This window comes from Melospiza melodia, unplaced genomic scaffold, assembly GCF_035770615.1.
Source record: "Melospiza melodia melodia isolate bMelMel2 unplaced genomic scaffold, bMelMel2.pri scaffold_37, whole genome shotgun sequence".
NCBI lineage: Eukaryota > Metazoa > Chordata > Aves > Passeriformes > Passerellidae > Melospiza > Melospiza melodia.
The window spans coordinates 1,622,490-1,637,723 of record NW_026948690.1 but is presented as its reverse complement, the minus strand read 5'-3'; positions in this window follow the sequence as shown (position 1 = coordinate 1,637,723).

Genomic DNA, 15,234 nt, shown 5'->3' with positions numbered 1-15,234 from the left:
GAACCCCCAACCTCTTTGGCAAGCTCTAGAAGAAGTCCTAGAACAGTTTAAACCTGAGAATGGGGGACGTATTTTACAATACATTGATGATTTACTTGTATCTGGGCGAGAACAAGACAAAGTTAGAAGTTCCAGTGTACTAGCATCTAAATTTCTTATGGGAAAAAGAGCCTAAAAGTATCACAAAAGAAACTGCAATTTTTGGAACAAGAAGTAACATATCTAGGACATATAATGGGCCAAGGGTATAAAAGGTCAAGCCCCAAGAGATTTTTGGGAATTCCGTCCATCCCTGCCCCAAAGACCAAAAGAGACGTTAGAAAATTACTAGGTTTGTTTGGGTATGGCAGATTATGGCTTGATCAGTGTACTAAAAGTGTTAAATTTCCATATGACAAATTGATAGACTCAGAGCCTGAAATTTGGACCTCAAGTGAAGATGAACAGCTTCGGAATCTGAAAATTAAATTGTCCTCTGCCCCTGTACTGAGCCTATCATACCTTATAAATAACTTTGACCTATTGGTAAACGTGGAAGAGGGGACAGTTTGCAGAGTCCTTACACCGGATTGGGGAGGATGCAGGAAGCGGTCGCATCTCTCTCCAAGTTGCCAGATCCAGTAGCCAGAGGGTGGCCAGCTTGTGTGCAAGTGATAGCAGCAACAGCCACCCCAATAGAAGACACACAGAAACTAACCTGAAAGGGGAAGATCCAGGTTCATACCCCACACAATGTAAAAGCTGTTTTAAGTCACAAGGCCCCTCAGTGGCTAACCGACTCCCAAATACTAAAGTATGAAGTCGTCCGAATAAGTACCAAGGGCCTTGAATGTGTCACTTCAAAATGTTTGAATCCAGCCCAGTTCCTCACGGGAAAGCTGTTAACAGACCTGGAGCATGATTGTTTAGAAATTATTGAAATGCAGACTAAAGTGAGAGAAGATTTTGAAAAAGGGAGAGAGAAGATTTAGAAAAATTGTCCCATATGGGACAATTTTATTTACAGATGGATCATCACAAATGGTAGCCAGTAAACAGGTCTCAGGGTATGCAATCATAGATGGGCAGAACATGCAAGTTGAGGAAAAGGGAAAGCTACCCTCAAATTGGTGTGCCCGGTGCTGTGAAATCTGTGCCCTGAAGAGAGGGCTAGATTTACTAGAAAAAGACAAAAGAACAATCTATACTGACTCCCAGTACGCATTTGGGATTGCCCATACATTTGGAAAAACATGGGAAGAACAGGGGTACCTTAATTCTAAAGGCAAAAATTTAATACATTAAGAGCTAAAAGAATTCGTAATACAGTCCCTGAGGAAACCAACAGAGATAGCCAAAGTTCACATAGAAGGACATCAAAAAGGGGACATGCTTAAAATGAAAGGAAATTTATTAGCTGATCAAGTAGTGAAAGAAGTAGCCTTGGAAAAAGGTAGTCCAATTAAAATTCTTAAGATAGAAGGAACACCTAGTGGGGAAAAAACAGAGGAAAGACCCACCTTTGATGAGAAAGAATTAAGAGAGTTAGAAAAGATGAGAGGACAGCAAAAAGAAAATGGAGAATGGTGGACCCCTGACGGACAGCAAATTTTAAATAAAGCTCCAGCCCAAAAGGTGATGACATTGTATCAACTCCAAAAAGGAGTTGACCCATTGGGGAATACAAGGATTATGTGACCCCTTTCCAAGGGATCAAATGTGCATGGGAGTACGTACCATAAGAAAGGCAGTTACCAGGGGATGTTTAACTTGCCAAAAAATCAATCAGAAATTAATGAGAAGAGTACTGTCTGATCTGGGGGAAGAGAGCTGGCCTTGCGGCCGTTCCAGAGGGTGCAGGTAGACATCGCAGAAATGTCCCCTGTCCAGGGACACAGACACTTATTAGTGACCGTGGATCACCTCACCCATTCGGTAGAGGCGTTCCTGACCAAAACAGAGACAGCCCAAATAGGCACAAAAGCAATCCTTGAAAACATCATTCCCCAATATGGGTTGATAAATAATGTTGATTCTGACCGAGGTCCACATTTTGCTGCCAAAGTCTTACAACACGTTGTTGAAGCCCTGGGAATGAAATGGAGGTTGCACAGCCCATTGGCATCCCCAGAGCCCCAGAAGAGTAGAAAGAATGAATAAAACCATCAAAAACACGTTAACTAAATTAGTTACAGAAACCCAGATGAATTGGCTTAAATGTCTACCCTTAGCACTGTTAAAAATTAGAACAAGGCCTCGAACAGGTATAAGAGTCTCACCTTATGAAATGATGTTAGGACTCCCCTTCTTCACAACCCCGTAAAGCATGGGAATTTATCCAGAAGGAGAGACAGCCACCCAAAAATAGGTAAAGGCCATAGGAAGGAGTTCAAAGATCTTAGGAAAAAGGGCTATGTCCTTCAAACCTCTCCCTTAGACACTAAGGGACATAACACCAATCCAGGGGACTGGGTGTTAGGTAAATCATGGAACTCTGCACCTTTTACCTCTAAGTTTGAAGGCCCTTTTCAGGTCCTACTCACCACCAATACAGCCATACGACCCAAGAGAAGGGGTGGACACATATAACCCAGACTAAAGGACCTGTACCACCTCCCACTGAAGAGACAAAACCAACCACATCCCCTACTAAGCTTTCTAATGAATGGATTGTGACTAATCACTCAGACAATCTAAAGCTAACTCTCCAGAGGAGACCTAAAGACTACTGGAGACTGTCTATAGTCAAAAACTTGTTAAGAACTGTTTAAATAATCAAAACTTGTTAAGAACTGTTAAAAATTGCAGTTAATGTTATTTATATTTTACTTTTGAGTTTGAAAAGTAGATACTTTCCTGTTGCATTTTTTATTAGTTAGTGTTTATTAATGAATGTACAGTTTTTAGTTTGTGTTGGAGCCTTTGTTTGTTTCAGCGCATATTGTGATTTTATAGGATTAGGCATAAGAGTAAATAACTCGTTATTTGTTTGGAGTATTTTTTCTATCATTTTGGATATTGATAATTCTTAAAGTCATCTGACCATTGAGTTCAAGGTTTTTAGGTCATGTTTTTGTGTGAAAAAGTTTAAATACCCCAGTTAACTCCAATCTTAGTGTACAAAGCAATCTCCTATAAAACATCCATCAGGGCAAAAATAAATTAGTAAAGAAAAGTCAAATGTGTTGACACTGAGAGAATAAAAACTCTGTACTAAAACCAACGAGCTCTTCTGTAGGAGAAAAGCATAACCAGGAGGCAAGGCTGGGTGAGTCTACATTCCGCCTAAAACCAGCCACTCCAATCACTGGGTGCAGCTCAGTAGTTGTAGAGTTTAGGGGAATGCCTCATACCAGACTCCTGGGAATGCTCTTACTGATCTAACTTGTTTAACATCACGCTGGGAAGTCAGAAGAGCCCATGTGCTAAATGTTACTACCCCCTTTACAGAGGGGAAGAAACCGGATCTTTAATACGAGTACATACAAATTTAAACTTAAACTGTGTCAATCTCTCTCTGTTAGCAACCTGTCAAGGGCACAGGAAGACTTATTGGATTTCACAAAATATAGAATGACTGCAATGACTGCTTGGGAAGCATCCTATAGGAGATGCTTGGCTTTGCTTTGAACATAAGTCCAATCAAAAAGGCACAGCAAACTTAATAAAAGAGAAAGAAGTAACAACATCAGTAAATGAGAAAGAAGACCTAGAAACATCTCATGGGAAAAACTTGTTCATAGATTTAGTGGAAAAGATCAGGAAAGAGTTACATTTAACTAATTGCTGGATCTGTGGAAATACACAAATGGCCGAAGTCTGGCCTTGGGAAGGGATCAGCTTAAGACCAATAGAAATATTAAAATGGACACAAACAAGACAAAAGGTACCAGCTATTGGACAAAGAGGAAAAGAATGGTGGGAATTGAAGTCTAAAATAATTGGAGAAGAGTAGTGTATATCTACGAAAGGGAAAATGTATAAAATGTATAAATTTATAAAACCCCAGTAGGAGAAATATCCTGTAAGAGATATTTAAAAATAAAATATCCAGTAGCTGGGTAGGTCCCTAGAGAACGCAATAAATACTGGAAGTATTATTTATTACTTCTATATTGGAAAAATAAATATTATTAATTAAATAATAAACAATACCATTTTAATTTATTAATTTTAATTTCCATTAAATAATGAATATTATTAATTTATTAAAATATTATTTATTAAATAATAAGAAGTAATATTAATTTTTAAAATACTTTTAATATTATAATCATAAAATAATATTTTTATATATTAATGTTATATGTAATATTAATATTATATATTATAATATATATTATATTGTTATTATATATATAATGCTATTGATTAATATTTATAATATATAATATATATTATTATATTATGTATATAATATATATTCTATTATATATTTAATAATATATAATATATATACTAATATATATTAAAATTATATAATATGTATTATGTATTATATAATATATATATTATATAAAATAATATTATTCATATATAATATCTATAATTATATATATTATATAATATATATATAATATATTAATTAATATTGTTAACATTAATTATATATTAGTTTTATATAAGTTATATATAATAATATTATTTAATGATAAATATAGAATCATTATATATAATATAATATAATATAATATAATATAATATAATATAATATAATATAATATAATATAATATAATATAATATAATATAATATAATATAATATAATATAATATAATATAATATAATATAATATAATATAATATAATATAATATATACAATATATGTTATATATTAAGTAATAATAATAATAATGATAATAATAGTATTAGTAATAATAATAATAATTTAAAATAATAAATTTAACACTAAAAATCCATTGGGAAGAAAGAAACCGGGTGTATCTACCAAGAAGGATCTAAACTCCATGAGTGTACTGGAAAAGGAATAAATAAAGGATTAAATAAAGGAATAAATAAAGTAATAAATAAAGGAATAAATAAAGGAATAAAAGGAATAGACCCATTCTGGGGACTGAGAGAAATATCCAACTACTGGGAATTTCCAATGACTATCAGTGATGCTTCCTGGAAAGCTCCAGAAAACCTGGTTTGGATATGTGGGAATGTGGCTTACACTGAATTACCCGGGGAGCGGAGCAGCACTTGCACTATCGGAATTATTAAACCGTCATTTTTCTTACTCCCAAGAGTATGGATTGAACCAAGGGGTCCCAGTATGTGATTATTTCAGCTAATCTAGCTGACCAAAAAGAAACTTAATTGAAATTGGAGGAACACAGACACGGAAAAAGACAGTATGGACCCCCCAGGAAATAATTTGCACTCATGGATCGACGACCCGGGCTCAAGATGGGTCCTGGGGACACCGGACCCAATTTATACGGGGTTAAATCGGATTCTGAGATTACAGGCAGTACTCGAGATGGTATCGAACCAAACCTCTCTAGCTTTAGACCACAAAAATGACCAACTATCCCAGACTAGAACTGTAGTGTATCAAATCAGACTAGCAGTAGTTTATTTATTAGCTGATGATGGAAGCGTATGTGGAAAATTTAACTCCTCTGAGTGCTGCTTAGAAATAGATGACTGCAGTGAAGTCATTGGAAATATCTCAAAGGAAATCTGGAAGTTAGCTTATGTTGGAACACAAGAGTGGACCCCTACATTCGATACCAGCTGGTGGGACACTTTCTGGTCATTAAAATACTGGTAGGGAAAAAAAACCTTTTTCATCTTATGTGAAATTGCTGGTTTGATCCTCCTACCTTGCATGCTCCCCTGTATAATCCAAGTTGTAGCATCTGCTGTACAAGCAAGTGTAATGATACCAAAAGAGCTTAATAAAAAAGAAGTAAAAGTAATAATGATAATGAATGATCAAGAACGTGAAGATGCCAAGCAAATTTACAACCAATATTAAAAATTGTACTTTCAAGAAGAAGTAATTGCTAAATGATGCAGGCTTGAGCCCAGTCAAACAATTAGAGGGGGAAATTGTAGAGAATCAATTGTTAAAGTAGTTGATACAAAGTTCATTGTTAAAGAAGTTAATAAAAAGTTCCAATGTTATTTATAGATTGTTTGTTGAATGTTTAATAGTTATGTCAACTTCCAATGCTAGTTAAAGGATTTATAATTACTTAAATCCCCTCACTGTCAGGTGTTCCCCCCACTGCTCCTGTCAGCGTTCAGAAGCACATAATCACGAGAATGATTCTATGCAGGTGCTTTTATTGAAGAGCTCTGGGTGTCAGGGGTACAAACACAAATCTGTCTCCGACATGCATTCAGGACAAACATGTTTTTATAGTCAATCCTTATATAACTTAAATGTTAATTATTAAACTTATATTGTTCTATTGTATACATAGATTTCAGCCAAGCATGGGCTCATCGTGACCCCTCCCCTCAAACATCTAACATAGTTTCTCAGAATTCTTCTTATGATTATAGAATAATTGTATCTAATTACTAAACAATCATCACATCTAACAATTATATCTTTTATCATATACTGCTTACACAGGTGCAAATTCACATGATCTGGCAAACACAAAGCCTAACATTTCCAGAGTCTATTTTTAACATTTTTCTACGGCCCCACTAAGTCTAGCTTCTTTCTAATTCCCCAAATTTCATGATTTTAGAATCTTTTACTATCATTCCCACTCCCATCTAAGTTGTTGAACCGTCCAACACCATAAAGAAGAGGACTGTGTCAGATAATAACCAAATATGAAAATCCCAGAAGACATAACAGAAAAGAATGACCTAACGAAAACCCCTAGAACAACAAGCCACCATGTAAATGAAGAATTAAATTAACGCCTCTAACCAGAGAAAACATAAGACAACATCAGGACCGTGGCCAGAGCTTTTTGCCTTTGTCACCCTAACCAGAACGGGCCAAGAGCAGTACAGGGACCATGGACCTGAAACCAACAGTGCCTACCCAGAGACTCTTGAAAGGAGAGAAAACCCAGCCAAGCCAGGCCTTGCTCAGCACTGCAGTTCCCTGCCCAGAGCCTTGGGCTCCCTGCAATCCTGGCCTCAAGGATCTGCTCTCACCAGGCCCTGGGCAGCCTTTGCACTCCCTGCCCTCACTGGGGCCCAGCCATGCTCCAAGGCACTTGGAGTTTTGCTGCTGACTCCTTGAGCAGCTTCTCCATCCTTCTCTGCATGCCTGAGGCTCCTGGAGCCAGCCCCAAATCCAGCGTGGGGCTGATTAAAATACAGAAAGCCCTCAGGAGCTCTTTGTCTCCCGTCCATTGTCATCCAGTCTCCAGGGCTTGTGCAGGGATTGGAGTCGGTTTGGAGTTCTCTTCAGGAGGGAGATTCCAAAGTGCACATCAGGATTTTTGGTTTTAGTCAAGGAAATATTTTTTTATTTTTATTTCAGAGAAGAGGGGACAGAAGCATTCCTCAGGTGATCTTGATGCTGAATGTCTCCTTAGGAGGTCTGGGCAGGGAGAAGAATGAGCCCCTTGCAGGCTGAGCCTGTTTGGACAAGCTGTTCCTCACCCCAAACCTCACCATATCTCACATCACAAAACATGAAAAAAATTTAAGCATTTTTCCTTCTAAATAAAATTTAATTAAGTAACAAAATTATATTTATATTATTCTAGTTATGATAGTATTATTCAATATTTTACTACCTAATTTTTATATTTATATTTAAAAATCAATACTATTTTAGCAACCAAAAAAATTATTTCTCATTAGTTCAAAGTAAACACAATACGGTTCATTAATTAATTAAGCTTTATTGGCCATTTATTTCTTCCTCTTTACGGTAACTAATATTTGTAGTCCTTTTGGCACCATTTTTATAAACTTTTTCTCCAAAAGGGTCAAGGGGCGGCACTTTGGGGTCCATGGAGACATTTCTGGGGCCCTTTTGGGGGAGTTTTGGTTCTGGAGAGGGAATTCAGGGAGAACTTGAGGGTCTGGAGGACACTTGGGGGAGCCGGGTGGGCACTTGGAGGGGCACTCAGGGATTCTGAGGGACAGTTCGGGGCGCGGGGCAGCACTTGGGGGTCCAGCAGGGCCCTTGGAGGTCAGGGAGGGGAATTTGGGGCCCCTCGGGATCCGGGCGGGCCCTTGGGGGACTCCAACGGGGCGCTCAGGGGAGCAGGGGGGAATGGGAATTGTAAGCACGGGTATCGAAGGGTTAAACGGGGTCGCGGAGCATCACGGGAGTTCTAGGCGCAGCTGCAATGGCTCTCGGTGGGGCGCGGAGCATGATGGGAGCTGTAGTCCCGGAAGTGGTTCAAACACGATGTTTGGAGGTCCGGGAAGGCTCTTGGGGGACACTTTTGTGTCCAAGCCTCGACTTGACGACCTCGGGGGAACTTAAATGGTTTGGGAGCACTTGCAAGGATCTCTGGGTGTTCCAACCGGGCTCCTTAGAGCTCGGGACACGGCAGTATTTTTTGGCGCGGGACTGTTCTGAGGGGCTCTGGGGCCGCGGGAGATGAGAGGAGATGAATTCCCAGAAGTGGCTGTACCGGGTACCTGTGGGGTTGGGAGCACTCAGGGGATCCGGGGACGCTTTTGTCCGGAATGGGCGCTGAGGGGGCACTGAAGGATACTGGAGGGTCTGGCGGACACTTAGGGAACAGATGGGGGCGGATCCCGGGGTTCTGTGGGGCGCGGGACCTGACGGGCTTGTAGTCCCGGCTGCAATCGTGCTATACCCGGCCACCGTGCATGATGGGAGTTGTAGTCAAAAATAAAAGATGGCGTCCATCTAGGTACCGCCCCCAGGCCCAGATCTCTGGCACTGATAGGCTGCTGGAAGTGATGGGCAGGAGCCTCGGCAAATGGTATGGGGAGGAGGCGGGAAGAGCCCATGCACCAGCCTCCACTCCATCCCAGTACAGCCCATTTCAACCCAAGTAGAACCCAGTACAAACCCAGTACCCCTCCAATCCCTCCCAGTACAGCCCAGTCCCTCCCAATACACCTGAGTTTCTTCCCTGTCCCTTTCAGTTTCCCCCCAGTGTCATGCACAGGATGCACCAGTGTACCCAGCCTTCGCCGCAATGTCCCCGGTGTCCCCAGTATCGCTAAGTATCACTCCCAGTATATCCTGGTACCTTCCAGTATGTCCCAGTGTACCCTCAGTGTCCATCCCAATCCACCCAGATTCCCCCTCAGCATTCCTTGAGTCCCCAGTTTTCCCCAGTCCTCCCCAGTGTCACTCCCAGTACATCCCAGTGTCTCCCACAGTGTTCCCAGTGTTCCCAGTATGTCCCAGTCCTCCCCAGTGTTTCCAAGGACAGTTTCATTTCTCTCGGTGGCCGTGGCAGCCAAACCCAGCAGTGGGGTCAGTGCAGTGCCCATGGCCACAGCCCCTTGCAGGGCCCAGTGCAGCTTGGGCTGATGATCCACCCTCACAGCTGGCCCAGGGCAGCTCTGCAGTGCCTTTGGTGGCACCTGGGGCTGGCACACACCTGAGCAGTGTGTCTGTTTGCAGTGGGGAAACTCAGCAGTTTGAGATTGCTTCAAAAAACCCTAAAAATGTGAAAAGCCCTCTTAGGCTGGGTGCAGCCAGCTCTGCAAGCACAGCAGGGCCCAGGGCAGTGAGGACAGACAGGATGGGGCTGGGCAATGTGGAGCAAGGTTGTCCACACTGGGTCAGAGCTCCAGGCATAGCTTCTGTGGGCAGGCCAGAGCTGCTGAGGAGAGACCCTGGGTCAATATCAATCACAGAATGCTGCAATCAACTCTGCTCTAAAGAGAAATTTAATCAAAGACACCCTTTAAAATAGGAATGTATATTTTATTACTGCTCTTTGAAATCTTTCTTCATAACTGGACTAGGAAAACTTTAATGACCCTCTCAGGGCTTTGCTGTTGTTTACATCAGACTCAGTCCTTGAGAGTGTCTTCAAATAACTTCTCAATAACATAGAGTTAAATTTAAACTCCAAATTTTCTTGGAGTTTTAATGGGTCCCACTGAGGGACACCACTGGGAAAGTGTCCCCAGGTTCCAGGGAGACCAGAACACTGGAGGCAGTGATGACAGCTGGGGACAAACAAGGCAAAGGTGTCTCTGGTGCTGAGCAAAGCTGGATGTGTTTGAGGAATGCCAAGGGCCCAGGCCTGAGCCCCAGCCCCTGGCCAGGCAGATCCTGTCCCTCCCTCCTTGCTCAGGGCTCTTCCCGGGATGGGCACTGGCATGTGGGGCTGTGCAATGGCAAGGGCAGGAGCATGGGGCGGCCCCTGCCAGGCTGCTGAGCAGGGACAAGGAGGCAATGAGGCCCCAGGCCTGCAAGGGTCACTTGTCCCCTCGTGGCCTCAGGCCCAGGCCCAGCAGCCATGGCCAAAGTGCTGCCCAAGGTGGCTCTGGCAGGGCTGTCTTGCAGCTGCTGCCCATCCCTGTGCCCTGTGCAGCCTAGGCTGTCCCACGGTGTCCCTGCCCTGCGCCTCTGTCCCTGCAGGCTGTCGGCACCCCCCAGCTGCCCCACCTGGCTGGGCCCTTCCTTTGCTGACAGCTCTGCCTCCTGCCGGCCTCTGCCTGCCCACACAAAGCCTGGGGCTGAGCCAGGCTCCTTCTGGGGGATGTGCTGTGCCACAGCCCTGCCCTGGGAGGGAAGTTCCTTTCCATAGCAAGGCCTGGTGGAACCATGGGTCCATTGTGACACTGCAGAACCTCACGGAACCAAGGTGACCGTGTTCTACTGCGGAACCTCATGGAACCAAGGGTCCATGGTGACACTGCAGAACCAAGGAGACTGCTGCTGGCAGTGTGAGAGCTCATGGAACCAGAAGTCCATTGTGACACAGCAAGGCCTGATGGAACCAAGGGTCCCTTGTTAAACTTTGTGGCCTCATGGAACCATGAGCCATTTTGACCCAGCAGGGCCTCATGGAACCATGGATGCCATTTTTACGCTTGGAGGCCTTGAGAAACCAAAAGGCCATTGTAGCACTTCAGAACCTTGTGGAGCCAAGGGGACCACAGTGACATTGTGGGGCTTCATGTAACCAATGGTCTGTTGTGACACTGCAAGGCCTTATGGGATCATGCAGACCATTGTGACACTATAAGGCCTCATGGAAGCTAGGAACCTTTCGACATTGTGTGGGCTTGGCAGGCCAAGGGGCAGTTGTCACACTGTGTGGCACCATGGAACCAAGGAGGCCATTGTGACACTCCAGGGCCCCTTGGAACTAAGGATCCATGGAACAGTGCAGGACCCCATGGAACCAAAGGTCCATTGGGACATTGCGGGGCCTCATGGAATCCTGGAGGCCATGATGACACTTGGAGGCCTCGTTGAATCAAGGGGCTCTGCAGGGCCTCATGAAACCAAGGAGACCCTTCTGACATTGTGAGTCCCTATGGAACCAAGGGTTCATTGTGACACTGCAGCACCAAGGAGACCCCTGTGACACTGCCAGGCCTCATGGAAGCCAGGGACCATTGTGACACTGTGAAGACCCATGGAAACAAGAGGCCAGTGGATCACATCTGGACCTGATGGAACCAAGGATCCAATATGACACTACCACTGTGACACTGCAGGGCCCCATGGAAACAAGGGAACAGGGAACTGGTCTGGTTGGCTTGGCCTGACTGGTCCAACTGCCCTTGGCATGTCGAGGGTCTCTTCTCATGTACCCCTGAAACCCTGAGGCTCTGGGCTTTCCTTCAAATGGAAAAGAACTGCCTTTCGCATTCAAGCATCAATGGCCAAAATGGGATTCCCCCTCCAAAATTCCCAACATCCAAGGATTGCTTCCAGACAAAAGCTGCCATTACAGACAGGTCTGGCTGCCCTTGTCTTCTTTAGAGCTGACTCTCACCTGCCTTCAAACACTGGGGCTCAGTGCTTTCCTTCCTATAGAAAAGAACCGTCTCTCCTGCCCAGGTGGCCATATCTGAATTTGGTATTTTTCCTCCAAAATTCCTATGTTCAAGGGGTTTTCCTCCCAGACAAAAGCTCCCAGGACAGACAGCTCTGGCTGGCCTTGGCCTCTGGTGGTTGCCTGAATTCTGCCCTGAAACACTGGGGCTCTGCCCTTTCCATCCTAAGGGAAAAGAACCATCCTTCTTCTCCAGGTGCCCATGGCTGAAACTGGGATTCCACCTTCAAAAGTCCGATATCCAATTATTGCTCCTACACAAAAGCTGCCATTACAGACAGGTCTGGCTGGCCTTGGTCTCTGGTGCCTGCAGTTCATCAGCCCCTGAAGCACGGGTGTTCTGTGCTTTCCTTCCTATGGAAATAAATCTTCTTATTCCTCAATGGCCAAAATTGCTACTCCTCCTAAAATATTAACTACATGAAAGGTTTCTCCCAGACAAAACCTGCCAGCTCTCCCTGGTGTAGTGGGCTCTGATGGCCACCTGTCATCTACCCCTGAAACACTGGGGCTCTCTGCCTTCCTTCCCATGGAAATAGAACAGTCTCCTCGTCCAGGGGCCGCGGCCAAATTTGAGATCTGGCCCCTAAATTTCATATATCCAAGGATAGCTCCCAATCAAAAGCTGCCAGGAGAGACGAGTCTGGTGGCTTGGCCTCCCAGGGGCTGCTTCTCATCTACCATCAAACCCTGGGGCTCTCTGCTTTCCTTCAGATGGAAAAGAAAGGGCCTTTTCATCAAGGGACCAGTGGCCAAAACTTGTATTCTACCTCCCAAATTCTGTGTGTCAGCCCTAGGCTCTGTGTGGGCAGGCAGAGGCAGGCAGGAGGCAGAGCTGTCAGCAAAGGAAGGGCCCAGCCAGGTGTGGCAGCCGGGGGATGCCGACAGCCTGCAGGGACAGAGGCACAGGGCAGGGACACCGTAGGACAGCCTGGGCTGCACAGGGCACAGGGATGGGCAGCAGTTGCAAGACAGCCCTGCCAGAGCCAACTTGGGCAGCACTTTGGCCATGGCTGCTGGGCCTGGGCCTGAGGCAGGAGCAGGAGACAAGTGACCCTTGCAGGGCTGGGGCCTCATTGCCTCCTTGTCCCTGCTCAGCAGCCTGGCAGGGGCCGCCCCATGCTCCTGCCCTTGGCATTGCACATCCCCACATGCCAGTGCCCATCCCGGCAAGAGCCCTGAGCAAGGAGGGAGGGACAGGATCTGCCTGGCCAGGGGCTGGGGCTCAGGCCTTGGCCCTTGGCATTCCTCAAACACATCCAGCTTTGCTCAGCACCAGAGACACCTTTGCCCAGCTGTCATCATTGCCTCCAGTGTTCTGCTCTAACTGGAACCTAGGGACACTTTGTGACTTGTGTTCCTCAGTGGGACCCATAACAACTTCAAGAAACTTTGGAGTTTAAATTAAACTTTGATTTATTGAGAAGTTTTCTGAACACTCTCTCAGGGACTGAGTCTGATGTAAACAACAGCAAAGCCCCGAGAGTGTCATTAAAATCCTTGTGCTGTGTCTGTGCTGCTGAGCTGGGCTGGGCTCCTGGCACAGAGGCAGCTCCTTGAAAACGAAGAAGAGCTTCAAAAAGACATTTCTGCTGAGGAGCAGCTCCTCTCCCAGCCCAGCAGGGCTGGGGCACTGCCTGCAGCCACCCCAGGCACAGCACAGAGGCACAGAGAGCTTCAATCAGGCAGGACTGGGAAGGGGCTGAGAAGTGTCTGGGGCAGAATCACTGCCGGCCCTTGGCACAGGAACCTCTGGCTGCAGGACAATGCAGCTGCAGCTCCTCCAGTGATCTCCTAAAGCTGGAACATCTCAATGCCTACAGACTCTGTGAGTACAACTCTGAATATTCCTGGTGCAGGGGAGGTGAAATGCCCATGAAGCTTTGACATGCTGAGGAATGCTGGTCAGTCATAAAATATTTCCAATACAAGGATTTCATTAAAAATTAGGACATTTCCAAAGACTTTGTATTCAGTTTCCTAATATTGGAGAATGGCAGGGACCGGGGGGATTAATAATAAAAATGGATTATGAATTATTAATTATGAAATTTTAAAAGTTCCTGAGACATTGGAACTGTTATTTTTGTGTTCTGTAGATTCACAGGAGATCCCTAATGTACTTTCAGCCATTCTGCCCATGGACAGCACCAGAATCCCCTCTGCTGGACCCATCAGGCTCAGTCTGAGCTGTCCTTTGTCCCACGTGCAAACAGAACCTGCCCCCAGGCAGTGCCCTGCAAACAGGCAGGGTTCTGTCAGGCCAAGGAGAGGGCACAGAGATTTGGGGTCTGTGAGTGCTGGCAGGGAGAGATCAGGCACAGGGAAACACCTGCAGGAAGAAAATCTGCAGGAAGCAGAGAGAAAATCAGGCAAGGAGAGAAAACAATACCCAGAGATGCTGCGGCAGGGAGAGTTTAGAGATGCCCACAGGACCCCCTCCAGTGCAGCCCCTCCCTCTAAACAAGTCCCCTCCCTCCTGTGTTCCAGCCAAGCCTCTGCCCTCAGGGCTGGGGCTCCAAGGCGTGCAGCCCCTCCTGTGCAGGCAGAGCTGCAGCAGAGCCATGGGGCAGCTCTGCAGCCCCGGGCCCAGTTCCCTCTGCAGAGCACAGGGCTGGGAGCAGCTGCCCGGCCCTGGGGGCTCTGGAGGGGGCACAGCTGGCTCAGGGTGACGCTGTCCCCAGTGCCTGGCTCTGGGCAATGCTGTCAGTGCAGCCAGGGAAGGAGCTGCACTCCCTCAATCCAATGCCATCATAGGGACACCTGGAATCTCCCTTTCAGTCCAAGCTTTGAGGTTCCCTCCAGGTTCAAACCTGTCCTGTAGCATCTCTGTGTTATCTAAAAGCCCCACAGTGAGACACAGAAGGTCTATGATGAGAAAATGCTGTTGGGTTGGTGAAATGAGCCCCGTCCTGGGTACAAATGTGGGGCTGAGACCTTGAGAAGGGGATGGACATTTGGTGGACTGTGGGGATCCATCTGCTGTCAGCAATGTCAGGATGGTTTTTAAGGGAAACATGGGAGGGTGATCATCCTCTGTCTGGGAAAGGTGATAGCCTAGAGAATCCTGGAACAGGACAGGGCGACAGACCTCCTTCCCTCCCACTCCACTCACCACCTTGCCTCAGAGAACTCACTGTTCTCCCTGAGGGCAGCAGAAATGCAGAGAGTTTCTGACATCCAAAAATAATCAGCAGGGGAGATGAAGAAAAGCTGTCAATAACACTAGTACATTTAAACAGACTATACCATTCCTGTTCTCTGGCAGTGGGAGGGCAGATGCTGACAGGGCTGTCTGTGTTAACAGAGAT